Raw genomic sequence first — 16,548 nt, 5'->3', positions numbered from 1 at the left:
CTACAAACCATTACTCCCAGCTGGGAGTTTTAGTTTTGCAACATCTGGAGGTCCGCAGGTTGAAGATCACTGATGAAGGGATTGACAGGCGGTGATGATAAAAGGGGGGGATGATGACGGGGGTCTGGATGATTAAATGGGGGGATGATGTATTTCCCACCCTAGGCTTATAGTCGAGTCAATAACTTTTCCTGGGTTTTTGGGGTAAAATTAGGGGCCTCGGCTTATATTCGGGTCAGCTTATACTCGAGTATATACGGTATTATCGCCATGAGTAGGCCATGTCTCCATGTATGTGTCTGTGTGTTAGCAAATTGTTCATATTGTAATCCTGACTGAAGTAGCAACCAAGGGAACTGTATTATCTAAAGTATAAAATGTTGGGACACTAGGTGGCACACATTTTTTGTGTTTTTCTGTTTATATTACCTTGTAGCCTTGGGTGCTCTGAATGATGACTGGTTGACCATCCGCACTTTTCTCAGAATTGCCATGGGTGGAAACTTTTTTCAAAGAAGGGTGTGAATTTGCACTATATAACCCCTTAAGGACGCAGGACGTAAATGTACGTCCTGGTGAGGTGGTACTTAACGCACCAGGACGTACATTTACGTCCTAAGCATAACCGCGGGCATCGGAGCGATGCCCGTGTCATGCGCGGCTGATCCCGGCTGCTAATCGCAGCCAGGGACCCGCCGGCAATGGCCGACGCCCGCGATCTCGCGGGCGTCCGCCATTAACCCCTCAGGTGCCGGGATCAATACAGATCCCGGCATCTGCGGGAGTTCGCGATTAAAATGAACGATCGGATCGCCCGCAGCGCTGCTGCGGGGATCTGATCATTCATAACGCCGCACGGAGGTCCCCTCACCTTCCTCCGTGCGGCTCCCGGCGTCTCCTGCTCTGGTCTGTGATCGAGCAGACCAGAGCAGGAGATGACCGATAATACTGATCTGTTCTATGTCCTATACATAGAACAGATCAGTATTAGCAATCATGGTATTGCTATGAATAGTCCCCTATGGGGACTATTCAAGTGTAAAAAAAAATGTAAAAAAATGTAAAAGTAAAAGTAAAAAAAAAGTGAAAAATCCCCTCCCCCAATAAAAAAGTAAAACGTCCGTTTTTTCCTATTTTACCCCCAAAAAGCGTAAAAAACATTTTTTATAGACATATTTGGTATCGCCGCATGCGTAAATGTCCGAACTATTAAAATAAAATGTTAATGATCCCGTACGGTGAACGGCGTGAACGAAAAAATTTTTAAAAAGTCCAAAATTCCTACTTTTTTAATACATTTTATTAAAAAAAAAATTATAAAAAATGTATTAAAAGTTTTTTATATACAAATGTGGTATCAAAAAAAAGTACAGATCATGGCGCATAAAATGAGCCCTCATACCGCCGCTTATACTGAAAAATAAAAAAGTTATAGGTCATCAAAATAAAGGGATTATAAACGTACTAATTTGGTTAAAAAGTTTGTGATTTTTTTTAAGCGCAACAATAATATAAAAGTATATAATAATGGGTATCATTTTAATCGTATTGACCCTCAGAATAAAGAACACATGTCATTTTTACCAGAAATTGTACGGCGTGAAAACAAAACCTTCCAAAATTAGCAAAATTGCGTTTTTCGTTTTAATTTCCCCACAAAAATAGTGTTTTTTGGTTGCGCCATACATTTTATGATATAATGAGTGATGTCATTACAAAGGACAACTGGTCACGCAAAAAATAAGCCCTCATACTAGTCTGTGGATGAAAATATAAAAGAGTTATGATTTTTAGAAGGCGAGGAGGAAAAAATGAAAACGTAAAAATTAAAATGGGCTGAGTCCTTAAGGGGATAAAGTGCTTGAGTGGATTAGGGACATGTTTTCATTATTACACTGAAAGTGCACTTGAACTACAAATTTTATAATGCAGTACAAAAATTAGCCTGTGGTTTTGCAATAAGACACAGGGGTGGAGAAGTACTTGCAGGGTACTCCCTTGTGCAGAGAAAAAACAGCCTGTATTACATGCAAAAGCATTTAAAGGGGTTTTGCAATTATTTCAATTGATAGGAATTGGAACCATTGCAGATAAACAAAACAAAGCGGACACAGTACTTGCACCCTCATTGTTTGTCCTGAGTAGACTACAACTGTGAGCCCACATTGGACCTAAAGTCAGGCACACCTCATGCAAGTAGATTACTGTATTCTTGTCCACAGTGAAGATCCATCTGCCTAGCAAGTCCCATTGCAGGGATGTATATGTCTACAGCTCAAAAAGCTAAAGAAACAAGGAATAGCAGTTGAGAGAAGAATTCAGGGGCTCAATTTCAAAACAAATCTGGGTGTTGCTTGCCCTGGTACTGGTCCAGGTATTCTTCCTTGATATGCCAAAGGAGACATGTCTCTAGATGTCCACATAGAAGTAAGTGGAGGGAATTTCTACATCTTTGCCTGGTTCCCCCCCCCCCCCCCCATGAGGTTCCTTGTCAGTTTGCTCAGTTAAATAAGACACAAAGCTTGTGCATTACTACAGCTACATCTATTTACTAAATTCAAGTAGAACATAGAGCTACAAGTACAAGAATAGCACAATATTACCAAAGTAACAAAGCTGCAAAAAGCTAAAGTCTGCGTATAACGCACAATTCTAAAATGACTGTGACAAGTGACCAATTACTGCTTCTCCTGAAACCAACATTGTATTCTAAAGAACTGCATAAAAGTCATGCAAGATTCCAAAGCATCTACATTGTATTGTACTGGGCTCATAGAGGGATATAGGATTGCACCACTCATGCCATGTGACATATTACACAACCTACACAACCTACTACAGTCATCACCACAAGCCTTCCATGGCGTTGCATACAAGCCTCCTGGCACACCACAGTGAGTTACTTATTTACGTATTTGTTACATGTAAATGGTTTGTGTTTTTTTGTATTAATCTAGAAGTGCATTTTTTACTTATACAATTTTTTATTTAGGCAAAGGTAGCCACATAAAAAGCACAGAGGCAACACCCCCCACTGCTTCCTAATAGAGGATACAAAAAGGAAGCCATAATAGAAAGCTGAGGTGCGTAGCCTGCACTCATCCTGGTGTACACTCTTCAACCTATAAGAACGTCTGCATCCTGGTCGATTAGACCCTCTTGCCTAATAAGATTATGTATACATTGGAACCTGGGTAAATTCTTGCAAATAAAGGTTCAAAGCAGAACGATAAAGAGACTTTCATCTGCTCATATCAACCTCCAGTCATTCTGGACATGTGATGAATAAATACTTTCATCATTATAAAAGGGATTTCCACAGTATGAGTAATCTGCTTCATTTACTTACACATGACACAAGTTTTACCATAAGGCAGCGTCTTATCATTCAGACAACCCACTGTGGTTTCCAGCAACATTAGACAGTGTTGTATTTGTTTGTTTCCTATGGAGACAACACAAGCTGTAAAAACTGTCGTAAACTTGACAAAGTATGGTCGTCTCCATAGACAAACTAAGTAAACAAAACAAAAAAACTATGGGAAATAAGAGCAAACTTCTCAGTATATGCATAATGATTTGGCTCTAGTAAAGTCGACAACAGGTTAACAAAGTCACATGTTTCCTGTTCATAGCTTTCACTGAGAAAGAGAGTGCATTGCTCCTGATATGAGCATCAGTAGCTAGTTCCTTCATTAAGAATGAGATATAACACATTAGGGTATAGTCACACTAGGCAGATATGATACAGAATTTATACAATTGAAAATCAGTTCCATTCATCTAAATGGATGTTATTTGGCAACACTTTTTTCTCCATGAAGTCTGAAGTTATTTGGCAACACTTTTTTCTCCATGAAGTCTGCTTTAAAATGCCTCTTTACCTATTGCACTCCATTTCACGCCACAGTTTATCTAATTTAGTAATAAAAATTCAAATTCCCTGTTAGAGAATTCCAAATTCATGGAGGAAGAGGGAGCCCTATACAGGACCCTAAACTGTAAGCAAGGGCACATAGTAACTACTATAACAATCACTGACATGACTCTGTTGTGCGAGCCCGCTGCCTTCAAACTTTACTGAACACACAGGGCTGTGGTGGGGTAGCCCTGTCTGTCTGCGTATAGCACAAACTGCAGCAGATTACCCACTGCCCGGTGAATTTCCCACAGAGTGAAATATGCTGCAGATGTGCTACGTGTGAACCCCTCCTTAAACTACTTCCCTTCAGAAGGGATCCGGCTTTGCCCAAAATGTGTTGGAAGTGAGGCCACTTGTGGAATCACATACTAGAAGAATGGTGGATGCTTCCTGCTCACTTTTGCCTCACTGAGCAGGAGATATTGATGTCTGCCCAGAGTGCCTAGAGGTCATCAGACTGAGCGGAAGCCATGCTCTGAATCATTAAACTACTGCAAGATACTGCTCACCTTCTTTATTCCTCTATGACTGTCACACAAATGCCAAGGAACAGCATTCTCATCATGGCCACCACACTCACTGCTAGGACGGGGGGGGGGGGGGGGTTCAGACAACCAATGCTGTCTCTCCATTTTTTTCCTATGAGCCCTCCAGGTACTGACCCAGCTAGATGACTACATTTATCCCTATTGGGCACCCCATGATGGATTAGGACCAACATCAACACCCCATCTTAACACTCTGCAGAAGTCACCAGGGTCCCTGGAAGCCAAGTCCTTCTGACCTTGCAGAAAGCTTCAGTAAAGTCACAGTAGTAGCCTTAGATGTTTCTAACTAACCAGATTACCAGCTAGTATGAAGAAATCTGCCTCATTTAATGACCTTACCTATGAATACTAGTGCACCCAAAAGATGAGGAGTTGCTCAAAACAGCTTTCATTATTCTATCAGGCAATGGAAAAAAACGAGAGCTGAAACCACAATATGGGCAGCATAGAGTCTGTATGTTCTCTTGCTTCCTTCTGACTTTCTGATTTTCCTCACACTCCAAATATAAACTGATATGTTAAATGGCTTTCTATGAATCAGACTTGTGTGTGATAAGAAAACTGAGGATGGTACTTTGTACAGTACTCCAGAATATGTTGGTGCTATAGATAAAAAGGGAAAAAAATAACATGCAGGTGGGGTAAAAAAAGAGGCAGGCAGAATGGTAGAAGCCTGAGTTATCACTGTGAAAGGACAGTAGCTGAGAGGACGCAAGCATTGGTTGTGGAAGAATTCAGGGATTGTTGCTATATGTGACCAATAGGTTGGAATGTGATGTACATAGAAAAGTCTGTAACAAGTTAATCTGTGTGCCAGTACATCAAGTGAAGTAAAGTGGCACTCCTAAAGAGGTGGTTATCCAGTTTATTGACTTAGGACTTGAATTGTTACTAGGGGCAGCTTTCTAGCTAACAATGTAAGTGTTGACAGCATGTGTGTTATTGACAGGCAAATGTAAGTGGTCAGAGGTAATTTCAAATATGTGTAGTTGTCGAGACCTCTGGAAGTGTAATAGAAGTGCCTGCTGACATGGGCAGGAGAGGAAGGGTATGTTCACATTGCAGAATGCCACCAGAATATTCCACATGGACATTCTGCTGAAGCAGAGTCCCATTGATTTCAATAGGATTCTCCTGCAATGTGCACATGGTGAAATTTCTGTGGCAGATGCCGTGAGTCTAGATCTTGGTGTCCGCAAAAAGAATATACTTGTATTATTTCTGTGGATTTCACTTGGAAATGCATTGCTATCTATGAGATGGCGCTTTTCAGAGTGGTCCCTGCACCTGCCAGACTTTCAAATATGTGAAATGTTTTCCGGGCGGACATTTCACACATTTTCCTACATACCCTTTTCTAAACATACCCTCATTGTGATACTGTATCACATTGATGAAAGGAATGCAACAGAGGAGCTAATAAAAGAAAGTGATTTGGCATCTGAAGGACAGGAAAGGTGCCGGGAAGACCTGTGATTGGCCTGTAAGACTGATAGGCCTGGGTTTGTCCATTAGTGGTGTGTTGGTAAGCTGGAAGTCAGAGCGGTCTGTTCATTGGAAAGGTGTCAGTGGGCTGGAGGTGTGAGCAGCATGCTTATCATAAGAGAGGCCATTGACTAGAGGCCTGAAAAAAGTGTGAAGAGGAACCTATATAGATGCTGCATTGGTGTACATTAGAATGCTTGTGGTGCCATTCAACATTGTCTAGCAAGGTCTCGTTATCATTGGTAAGCAGATGGTGACTCCACCCAAATAAATCATTATTGCTTTATAGTGGTGGGCTAGGTTTGTCTTGCTGCAGTGATAGCAGAGCTCTATCTGGGCTGCCGATGTAGCAACTTAAGCTGAGAGTCCTCTCAGCCTAGGGAAAAGCCAGTTCTGGAGAATCTGCTGAAGACTGTGAGAGGCATCATCACACAGGGTGTCTAATGTTGAGGAAGACCTCAACCCAGGAGTTGGTCTATAGCTAGGACTCAGAGGGGCTGTGTTAGATGCCAGTCTGAGAATTTGGGCCCAGCATATAATAGGAGGCTGGCTGCCATGAGGCCTGAACTGTGGTCTGGATTGTCCATGGATGAAAGTTGTTTGAAGTAAGGACTTTAACCTTTTAAGGATGCCGGGCGTATGCATACGCCCTGCATCCCGAGTCCTTAAGGACGTGGGGCGTATGCATACGCCCGTGGGAATTCCGGTCCCCGCCGCTAGCAGGTTGGGGACTGGACCGGAATGCCTGCTGAAATCATTCAGCAGGCATCCCGGCACATCGCCGAGGGGGGTCCTGAGACCCCCCCCCCCATGTCGGTGATCGCAGGAAATCGCATGTCAATTCAGACATGCAATTTTCTGCTATTCTGGGCTGATCGGGTCTCTGGTGACCCGATCACCCGGAAAATAGGGATGATCGGAGCGGTCAGGGACAGCCCTGATCATCCTGACGGATAGGAGTGAGGTCGCAGTGCTGCGATCTCCTCCTATCCCCTGCCATTGGTCAGAACTGATTCTGACCAATGGCAGGGCAGGACAGTGGGCTGCCATGGCAGCCCCCCTTCTGCCCACCCCTGGATGTCGAGGGGAACATGGGGAGAAGATGGAGGTCGGTACCTGGAGGAGAAGATGCCTGGGGACCTCCCGATCGTTGCTGGAGGCTGCTGGATCCTGGCTCAGGTAGGGAAACTACGGTGGTGGGGGGGAGGGGGAATGAAAGTGAAAGTAAAGTGATCTTTACTGTGGCAACCACTAGGAAGGCCAAACTGCAACTCCCAGCATGCCCAGACAGCCAGTTTGGAGACCACTGTTACAGTGGTGCCCAAACGGTAGCCCTCCAGATGTTGCCAAACTACAGCTCTCAGCATGCCTAGACTGCCCAGGCATGCTGGGAGTTGTAGTTCTGTAACATCTGTCCCTTCAGATTTTGCAATTTTCATGACATTTTTGAAAATTGCTGCTCTACTTTGAAGCCCTCTAATTTTTTCAAAAAGCTAAAATATATCCATTTTATGATGCCAACATAAAGTGGACATATTGTATTTGTGAATAAAAATAACATTTATTTGGAATATCCATTTTCCTTACAAGAAGAGCGCTTCAAAGTTAGAAAAATGCAAAATTTTCATGCAATTTGGGGATTTTTCACAAAAAAAGGATGCAAGTAATGTCGAAAATTTACCACCAAAATAAAGTAGAATATGTCACGAAAAAACAGTCTCAGAATCTGAATATTCGGTAAAAGTGTTTTCAAGTTATTAATTCGTAAAGCGACGGTGGTCAGAATTGCAAAAAAGGGCTCAGTCCATAAGGTGAAAAAGGGCTGCGTCCTTAAGGGGTTAAGGAGTAGAGTCAAGTATATGATAAACCCTCTGTTTGGTTGATTAAACAAGGACATTGGGAAGAAATAAAATTATATTGGGAATTAATAAAATTTAAAAAAAGAGAAATTTATGTTACATATAAGCCTATTTGTAGCCTCGGGTGCCCAGATGCGAATAATGTTTTTACATTTTTGCTACACCCGTTTCCTGAGATGTAGGGATTTAACTATTTAGTACCAGTGTCTGGTCTTCCTACCTACAACTTGTGGGAGAGGAAAAGCAACAATTACTCTCTTGTCCTCATATCCCATTCTTATATGCTGTCCTTATATCCTGACCTCATAACCCATTGCACCTGTCTGCCAACAGGATGTTTAAAAGTCCTTTGGTATTCTCTGCAGCCCAAGAGTAACGCGATCAGGAGATTTACCAAAAGTCCTATGGACTTAAAAAAAAAAAAACACTCTTGCATAAGGGGGTGGGTTAGGTTTGATTTAACTCTAATATATTTTTACTTGACATAGAAGTAACATGTACCAAGTTTCATCAAAATATCTCCAGCCATTTATAAGCTATGCTAGAACATACAATGATACATAAGTAAGTACATTCCTCACATTTTTTGTACATATTTTATCATATCTTTTCATGTGACAAGACTTTTCATGTGACTGCATGGTGGGCAAGACCTTACAGCGGTTTTACAGGACTCAGATCCACTCAGAACAGGCCTCACCAGGGTTAATCAAAGAAGATGAGTGCACATGCTCAGCATCATATCCAGAGGTTGTCTTTGGTAAATAGAAGTATGACTGCTGCCAGCATTGCTGCGGAGATTGAAGGGGTGGGCGGGTCATCTGTCAGTACTCAGACCATATGCCATACACTGCATCAAACTGGTCTGCATGGCTGTCAACACAGAAGGAAGCCTCTTCTAAAGATCGAAAGAAAAGCACTTCATGCCTGATGAAGCTGCCCATGCGCAGTGAAACGTGTTGCATGTCTTTTGAATAAATACTGCTTTTATCTTCGCATCCCTGACTGTTTGGATCAGCGCTGTTTGTAATCCCTGACTGGATCAGCACTGTTTGTAATTCCTGCTTACAACTCTTGAAGTGCTGTTTTTGATGTCTCTTCTAAAGATGAAGCACAAGACAACCCAAAACTGTTTGCTGACACAAGCAGAGGAATTAGTGAAACCATGTCCGGTGGTCCGATAAGACCAAGATAAACGTATTAGTTATATAGGCTTTGCACTCTCTACTTTACATTGCAAAGTGTCATTTCTTCAGTGTTGTCACATAAAAAGATATAATAAAATATTCACAAAAATGTGAGGGGTTTACTTGGTGGACGTATGTCTTTTTTTTCAACCATACTAACTATGTATGCCGCTCACTGATGTGTTGTAACTCACTCATGTGACATACCAAACATAAATATATATATATATATATATATATATATATATATATATATATGTGTGTAAAGATTAGGCGAATGGGTATTAGAAGAGCTGCAAAAAGGCTGCAAACATATTTTTGAATTGAAGAATCCACCCAGCCAAAAATCCAGGCCTACACCAATGCAATGCATACCATGGAAGTCAACAATACAATAAAGATCACCTGATTGTGTGTGTGTGTGTGGGGGGGGGGGGGGGCGGTCCGACTGCACTGATCCTCTGTATGAAGAGTTCCACTCTTAATAGGAACATATTTCAATGATAATAATGCGGTGGTATGTCCTGGTGAAATGCTGATGACTTTCTTAGATTGGAATACCCCTTTAAGAAATGAGTGTAGAACATCACCATATGTGGGTATGTGCAGCGAGTACTCCATAATTATTCTTTTAACTAACAGACGGAAAATATTTATCCATTCTGTACAGCAGATACAATTTTTTTTTACACAAAAAAGTTTTGCCACTGGAAAGATCATCCAAATGGACTGTGATGGTCAACAGACAAAATGAATGAGTGCATTTTACTTCTGTAAAAGATTTAAACCACATGTTCCTTCTATTACAAGTTCTCTTCTCCCTCCTCATTGCAGGGCCCCACAAGCAAACTCCAACATCTGTGTCTATTCTATTCCTGCAGTAGAAAAACAGAGCTACATATCTACAGCGACAGAAGGAAAAGTATCAAGGAATGGTTTTGCTTTTTTATAATATAGACATAATTGCTTTGTTTTGCCTTTTATAATATATACATATAATTCTTTTACATTATAAGAAGATGTAGCGGCTGTATGTTCTGCTTTACATTTTTCTGCCTAAATAACTTTAGAATGCAATGATAGTAAACAAAAGTACCGTAAGCAAATAGTGTACAGATTATAGAGAATTGTAAATATCAAGATATCTTACCAAGATGTAGGGGCTCAATAAGTGACTTCTTTAAAAAGATGATCTTCTCTTGCCTTTAGCTCTCACACACTGTAGTCCTCTGTTCACATAGAAGTGATGCCTTAAGTGGGAGTTTACATGAAGTGTTTGCATTACAACACTCCTCCCTTCTTCTAAAAGTTGATGGAGACCTCAACCCTCCCACCCCACACCCATCCAAACTACACGTAAAAGAGAACTTTGCTAAGCATATTAATCACCCCCACCCCACACACACACCACCACCACCCTTCCCTTTTCTAAACTGGGCAGCTCTCCAGCACTCACATTCTGCAACTGTCTCTACAGACAGATGTTTTAGGTTACGCTGGGATCTCAAGCAGTTAAATTGGTATAAAGGGGTGTGGGTTTGCAAAAAAATATCTTCAGTGAATAGACATGGATTGCACTTATGCAGTGTTCAGAACAATCGTGCGTCACAAACTTGTCATAACTGTATTATGCCAAGAAGACACAGGCAATACTTTGGAGCGGAAGTGGTGCCAAAGATTGGCTTAAACTTATGCACTATTGGGGAGATTTATCAAAACCTGTGCAGAGGAAGAGTGGTGCAGTTGCCCATAGCAACCAATCAGATTGCTTCTTTCATTTTCCACAGGCCTCTTTAGAGGCCTGTGGAAAACGAAAGAAGCAATCTGATTTTGGTTCTATGGGCAACTGCACCACTCTTCCTCTGCACAGGTTTTGATAAATCTCCCCCTATATGATGTGTAGAGATTTTCCTTCCTTCTTAAGGACTTGCTGAAAGTTTTTGCTGCCTATAATTGCTACAATAGTTTTATATAAAAAGTATAATCGTCTACACAGAGATAGCGTGGAGGTATACCACCTTTCTATGTATTCCTCAATGAGGCAACCCTTGGTAGCTGCAGGTGTATCGGACCAGGTGTTTTGCAGTGAAGGTAGTGCTGCTACCTGAACAAGTTCATGTAATACTGTTGTCTTAAGTAGAAAAAAGCACGGAGCACTGACCGTAAATCTGCAGATGTTCTTTATTCAAGATCACATCCATGTGTACAGGTAGGGAGAGCGGACGTCTGTGGAGACCTGCGGGCAACGGACCATGTCACGCATTAGCGCTTCTTCAGGCCCTATAGGGCCTGAAGAAGCGCTAACGTGTGATACATTCCGTTGCCCGCAGGTCTCCACAGACTAACGCGTGACACGGACCGTTGCCCGTAGTAGTTGCCCGGACCGTTGTACATATGGATGTTATGTGATCTTGAACAAAGAACATCTTCTGCAGATTTACGGTCAGTGCTCTGTGCTTTTTTCTACTGAAGACAACAGTTTTATATAAAACTACTTCCCTTTATTGCATGGTCTATGTCCCAGTTCTTGGTGTCGGCCGGTGAGCGCTCTTTATAGGTTTAACATAGGATCCACAGCCAAGCAATGGCTGGATACATAATGCGCATAGAGTAGAGGGCTAGTTATGAGGGGTTCCATCACAGATACTGAGCTAGGTAGTGAAGGGCACTGCTGCGGGCCTCATCCAGCTGTATCTGACGATTGATAGGGTCTCAGCACTGACCCCCCGAAAAATCTTAACTTTTAACTTTATTGTGTAGCATGCCAAAACTTCAATTAAATAACAGTTACATATTTAGAGCACTGTATTCACAAGTTCAGCACTACCTCTACTGTTCTTCATCTACTGTAATTCTATCCCAACTACCTCTTAAACATTACTTCAACTAAGTGTGCATGTGTATTCCTATAACAGATTTCTACCGAACACATCTGGCACCATTTAACTTATTTTACCCAACAGCAGAGATCAGAGGACAATCTGGCTGCCCATATATATATATACATATATATATATATATATATATATATATATATATGTATTAGATTATCTATGGATCCTGCTGATCCATTGACAACTATCTAATGTGTATGATCAGCTTTACCCAATGCTATGTAGTTATAGTTCCAGGTTGCTGTATTTGTGGGTGGCGAGTTGGATATTTAACGCACGCCCCCCTCCCGTCACACAGGTGCGTACGTTGCGTTTGGCTGTGTTTCAGTTTACTGTGCAACCGCTGTCAGCTCGTACGTCCCCTCTCAAGAGTTTGGAGTTCAGTGCAGAGGTTACGTGTGTTAGCAAGTATTTCTGACTGTGTTGGGTAAGTGTTTACGGGAAAAGGGGGGTTGATTCAAACTTTCATTAGAGAAGGGGTTAAATTACTTTTATTAACTTTTTTTCACTTTTTTTTGCAGTGCAATAGCTCCCATAGGGGGCTATAACAATGCACACACTGATCTTTTACCTTGATCCCTTCAAAGCCATAGCTTTGCATGGATCAGCGTAATATGGGGCTTGATTGCTCAAGCCTATAGCTCAGGCTTGGAGCAATCAAACGCCGATCGGACGCGACGGAGCAAGGTAAGGGGGCCTCCGCTCGCGTCCTAGCTGATCGGGACATCGCGATTTTATCGCGATTGTCCCGATCAGCCCGACTGAGCTGCCAGGAAGCTTTTACTTTCATTTTAGACGCGGCGATAAACTTTGATCGCCGCGTCTGAAGGGTTAATAGCGCAACGATCTGTGCCGCGAGCTATTAGCCCAGGGTCCCGGCTATGAATAGCAGCCGGGACCGACCCGGTGTGATGCGGGGTCACGGCGTGACCCCGCTTTATACACCCGGACCGGGCGCAGGGCTAAAGGGTACACCCTGCGTCCTTAAGAGGTTAATCTTCCCTCCCCGGCCTGCCGCGCCTGTGACTCACGGCACTGCGGGGGGGAAGGGAAGTATGTGTGCGCTTTGCTGTGCGTGCGCACACAGCGTCCCCCAGCGTCCCTTTGCGGCCCAGTGAGTGAGTGCCCTGGCGTGTAATGACCCGTGCCCCATGCCCCGGCAGTGTAGTGACCCGTTATCCGGTGGTGTAGTAACCCCGTGCCCCGGCGTTGTAGTGACCCTCAGAATCCCCCTTCTCCCTGTGGCGCAATGAATGAGTGCCCTGGCTGTGCTCTGCTGGATTCCCATGCCGGTGTAATGACCCGTGCCCCTGCGTCCCTCTCCTCCCAGCGGCGCAGTGAATGTGTGCCCTGCCGGAGAAGGGAGGATCGTGGAAGCTGCGCCGGATTCCAGAAAAATGGCTTGCTTAAGGTACTGTACCCTTTCCACCCCTCTGTTACCCCTTCTTAACCCTGCCCCCCCTCCTGTCACCCATATCCACCCCCCTCTCACCCATGTCATCCATGTTCACTCCTGTCATCCTTGGCCACCCCTCTGTCACCTCTGTCCATTCCCCTGTATCACATGTTCACCCTCCCTTGTCCACCCCTCTGACCACCCCCCAGTCTACACCTGTCACCCATGTCCATCTCCCCCTATTCACCCCCTTTTCACTCCTGTCCACCCCTCTTTTAACCGCTTGTCCATCCTCCTGTCATCCATGTCCACCCTTCTGACCCTGTCTCAAAAGTCCTCCTTGGCCATCCCCCTATCCACCCCTCTGTCATCCCTTTGTCACTCATGTTCACCCCCCATTGTCCACCCCTCTGACCACATCCTTGTCACCCATGTTCACCTCTCTGTCCCTTTGTCACCCCTGTCCACCTCTGTTACCACCTTGTCACTCCTGTCCACCCCTGTCACCCCCGACGCCCCCCTGTCACCCATGTACACTCTTCTACACCCCTCTGTTACCCATGTACACCCCTCTACCACCCATGTACACTGCTCTACACCCCTGTCTCCCATGTACACCCCTCTGTCTCCCATGTACACACCTCTGTCTCCCGTGTACATCCCTGTCACCCGTGTACCCTCCTGTCTGCCATGTACACCCCTCTGTCTCCCATGTACACCCCTGTCACTCATGTGCACTCCTCTTTCTCCTATGTACACCCCTCTTTCACCCATGTACACTCCTCTACACCCCTCTGTCTCCCATGTACACCTCTCTGTCACCCCCTACTCCCATCTGTCACCCCCTACGTCCCTCTGTCACCCATGTAAACTCATCTACACCCCCCTATCATCCATGTACACTTCTCTACACCCCTCTGCCACCCATGTACACTTCTCTACAGCCCCCTGTCACCCATGTACACTTCTCTACACCCCTCTGCCACCCATGTACACTCCTCTGCCACCCATGTACACTCTTCTACACCCCTCTGTCACCCATGTACACCCCTCTACACTCCTGCCACCTATGTACACTCCTGCCACCTATGTACATTCCTGTCACCCATGTACACTCCTGTCCACCCCCAACACCCCTTTGTCACCAATGTACACCCCTCTATCACCCCCTTTGCCCCCTGTCACCCATGTACATTCTTCTACTCTTCTACACCCCTCTGCCACCCATGTAGACTCCTCAACACCCCTCTGCCACCCATGTACACTCCTCTACACCCCCTGTCACCCATGTACACTTCTCTACACCCCTCTGCCACCCATGTACACTCCTCTGCCACCCATGTTCACTCCTCTACACCCCTCTGTCACCCATGTACACCCCTCTGCCACCCATGTACACTCTTCTACACCCATGTACACCCCTCTGTCACCCATGTACACCCCTCTACATTCCTGCCACCCATGTACACTCCTGTCACCCATGTACACTCCTGTCCACCCCAACACCCCTTTGTCACAAATGTACACCCCTCTATCACCCCCTTTGCCCCTGTCACCCATGTACATTTTTCTACTCTTCTACACCTCTCTGCCACCCATGTAGACTCCTCTACACTCCTCTGCCACCCATGTACATTTCTCTACACCCCTCTTCCACCCATATACACTCCTCTACACCCCTCTGCCACCCATGTACACTCTCCTACACCCCTCTGCCACCCATGTACACTCTTTTACACCCCTCTGCCACCCATGTACACTCTTCTACACCCCTCTGTCACCCATGTTCACTCCTACACCCGTCTGTCACCCATGTAAAAATAAGTGCCGAGCCTAATAATAGGTTTGTTTTGCAGGTTTAACAGTGAAGAATTGTGGCTGGAAGAAATTGTCATGATGGTCGGGCCAGATGGAGAAGATAAGGGAACAACGCTGATTAGAGAAGATGTCATTTGTAAGTTGGTGTCTAGAAGTGTCTGCAACGCTTTTTTTTTTACTCGTCAACTTCGGTCGGGGTGCCCCGAGCCAAAAAAGGTTAGGATACACTGCTGTAGACGGCATAATACTCAGCAGTCCATTCCTAATAGTCTGTGACAGAGTGCAATTTTGTGTTTACTACACAGCTTTTTTGGGCTGAATCACTATTGTGTACTGCTGGTGTTTTAAAAAAAGTTATATTTTTTTAAGGGTACTGTAGCGCATTTTTTCTGCCCTCATGAGTGCATACCGCATACGTACATCTAAGTTGTGTACTATTTTGTACCTGTTAATCTGTCAGGGGCCTACAAACTGTGAAAGGACAGACAAAAGTAATCACTGGCTGGTGTTTTAAAAAAAATTACCAAGTTTTAGGCGTATTGTAGGGCATTTTTCTGCCCTCATCAGTGCATACCACATATGTACATCTAAGTAGTGTACTATTTTGTACCTGTTAATCTATCAAGGGCCTACATACTGTGAAAGTCCAGGCAAAAGTAATCTCCTGTTGGTATTTTACAAAAATACAGAGTTTTGTATTGTAGCGCATTTTTCTGCCCTCATCAGTGCATACCACATACCTACATCAAAGTAGTGTACTATTTTGTTCCTGTTAATCTGTCAAGGGCCTAGATACTGTGAAAGGCCAGCCAAAAGTGCACACCTGATGCTGTTCTAGACAAATACTGTTTTAAGCGTAGGGAAGCGTATTGTACTCTCCTCATATACGCACTAAGTATGTCAGGCAGAGAAGTGCCAGGACGTGCACAGAGGAGGTGCAGAAGCCTAAATACATCAGGCAGAGGTCGCAGCAGACTAGGGGCGAGTGGCAGCAGGAGTTGCAGCGAGAGGCCTGAGCTCCCGTTATCAGCGAGCAGTCGTGTCTCGACCAGCAAACCATCTGCTGTCGTCGGTTGGTTAACGCGGTCATCCACTTCATCACAAGTGACATCTGATACCTCCAGTCAGCAGTCGGTGGGTTCCTCAGACATAACCCTCAGTTGGCATGTCCCGCGAGAAGTCCCTGTCCTCCCATTTCCTCTGTCCCATGCTGTTCCCTCTCCTTCAGAAGTATTTTATGCTTTGGGTTCATCTCCACTATTCACTGTGGACGATCTAATAGAGGACAGTCAACAGCTACTGCCCAGCCAAGAAGTGGAGGAGACATCCGCCACTTCCTCCACTAGGCGGGCAAGTAGTAATGAGGAGAGTGATGTGGAAGGCAGTGTTGCCAGGGTTCAGGGTCCTGAAGCAGACACTGTTGAGGAACCTGAGGAGGA

The 16,548-nt window shown here is 44.4% G+C and overlaps 1 protein-coding gene and 1 long non-coding RNA gene across 2 annotated transcripts in view; one reads left to right on the top strand and one right to left on the bottom strand.

The window, feature by feature from the left end:
- Window positions 1-10,024, top strand: part of LOC130293521 (uncharacterized) — a 56,266-nt gene extending 46,242 nt beyond the window's left edge. The window contains exon 3 of the long non-coding RNA XR_008848234.1: window positions 9,836-10,024. This is a non-coding gene — a long non-coding RNA (uncharacterized LOC130293521). The remainder of the gene's footprint in view (window positions 1-9,835) is intronic.
- Window positions 1-10,308, bottom strand: part of EMP3 (epithelial membrane protein 3) — a 35,347-nt gene extending 25,039 nt beyond the window's left edge. Inside the window, exon 1 of the mRNA XM_056542321.1 lies at window positions 10,152-10,308. The gene's annotated coding sequence lies outside the window, so the exon portion shown is untranslated. The remainder of the gene's footprint in view (window positions 1-10,151) is intronic.
- Window positions 10,309-16,548: the final 6,240 nt, after the last annotated feature.

Source organism: Hyla sarda, chromosome 10 (genome assembly GCF_029499605.1).
Source record: "Hyla sarda isolate aHylSar1 chromosome 10, aHylSar1.hap1, whole genome shotgun sequence".
Lineage (NCBI taxonomy): Eukaryota > Metazoa > Chordata > Amphibia > Anura > Hylidae > Hyla > Hyla sarda.
Note: the sequence above shows the minus strand (reverse complement) of the source record. Positions and strands in the feature narration are given on the sequence as shown.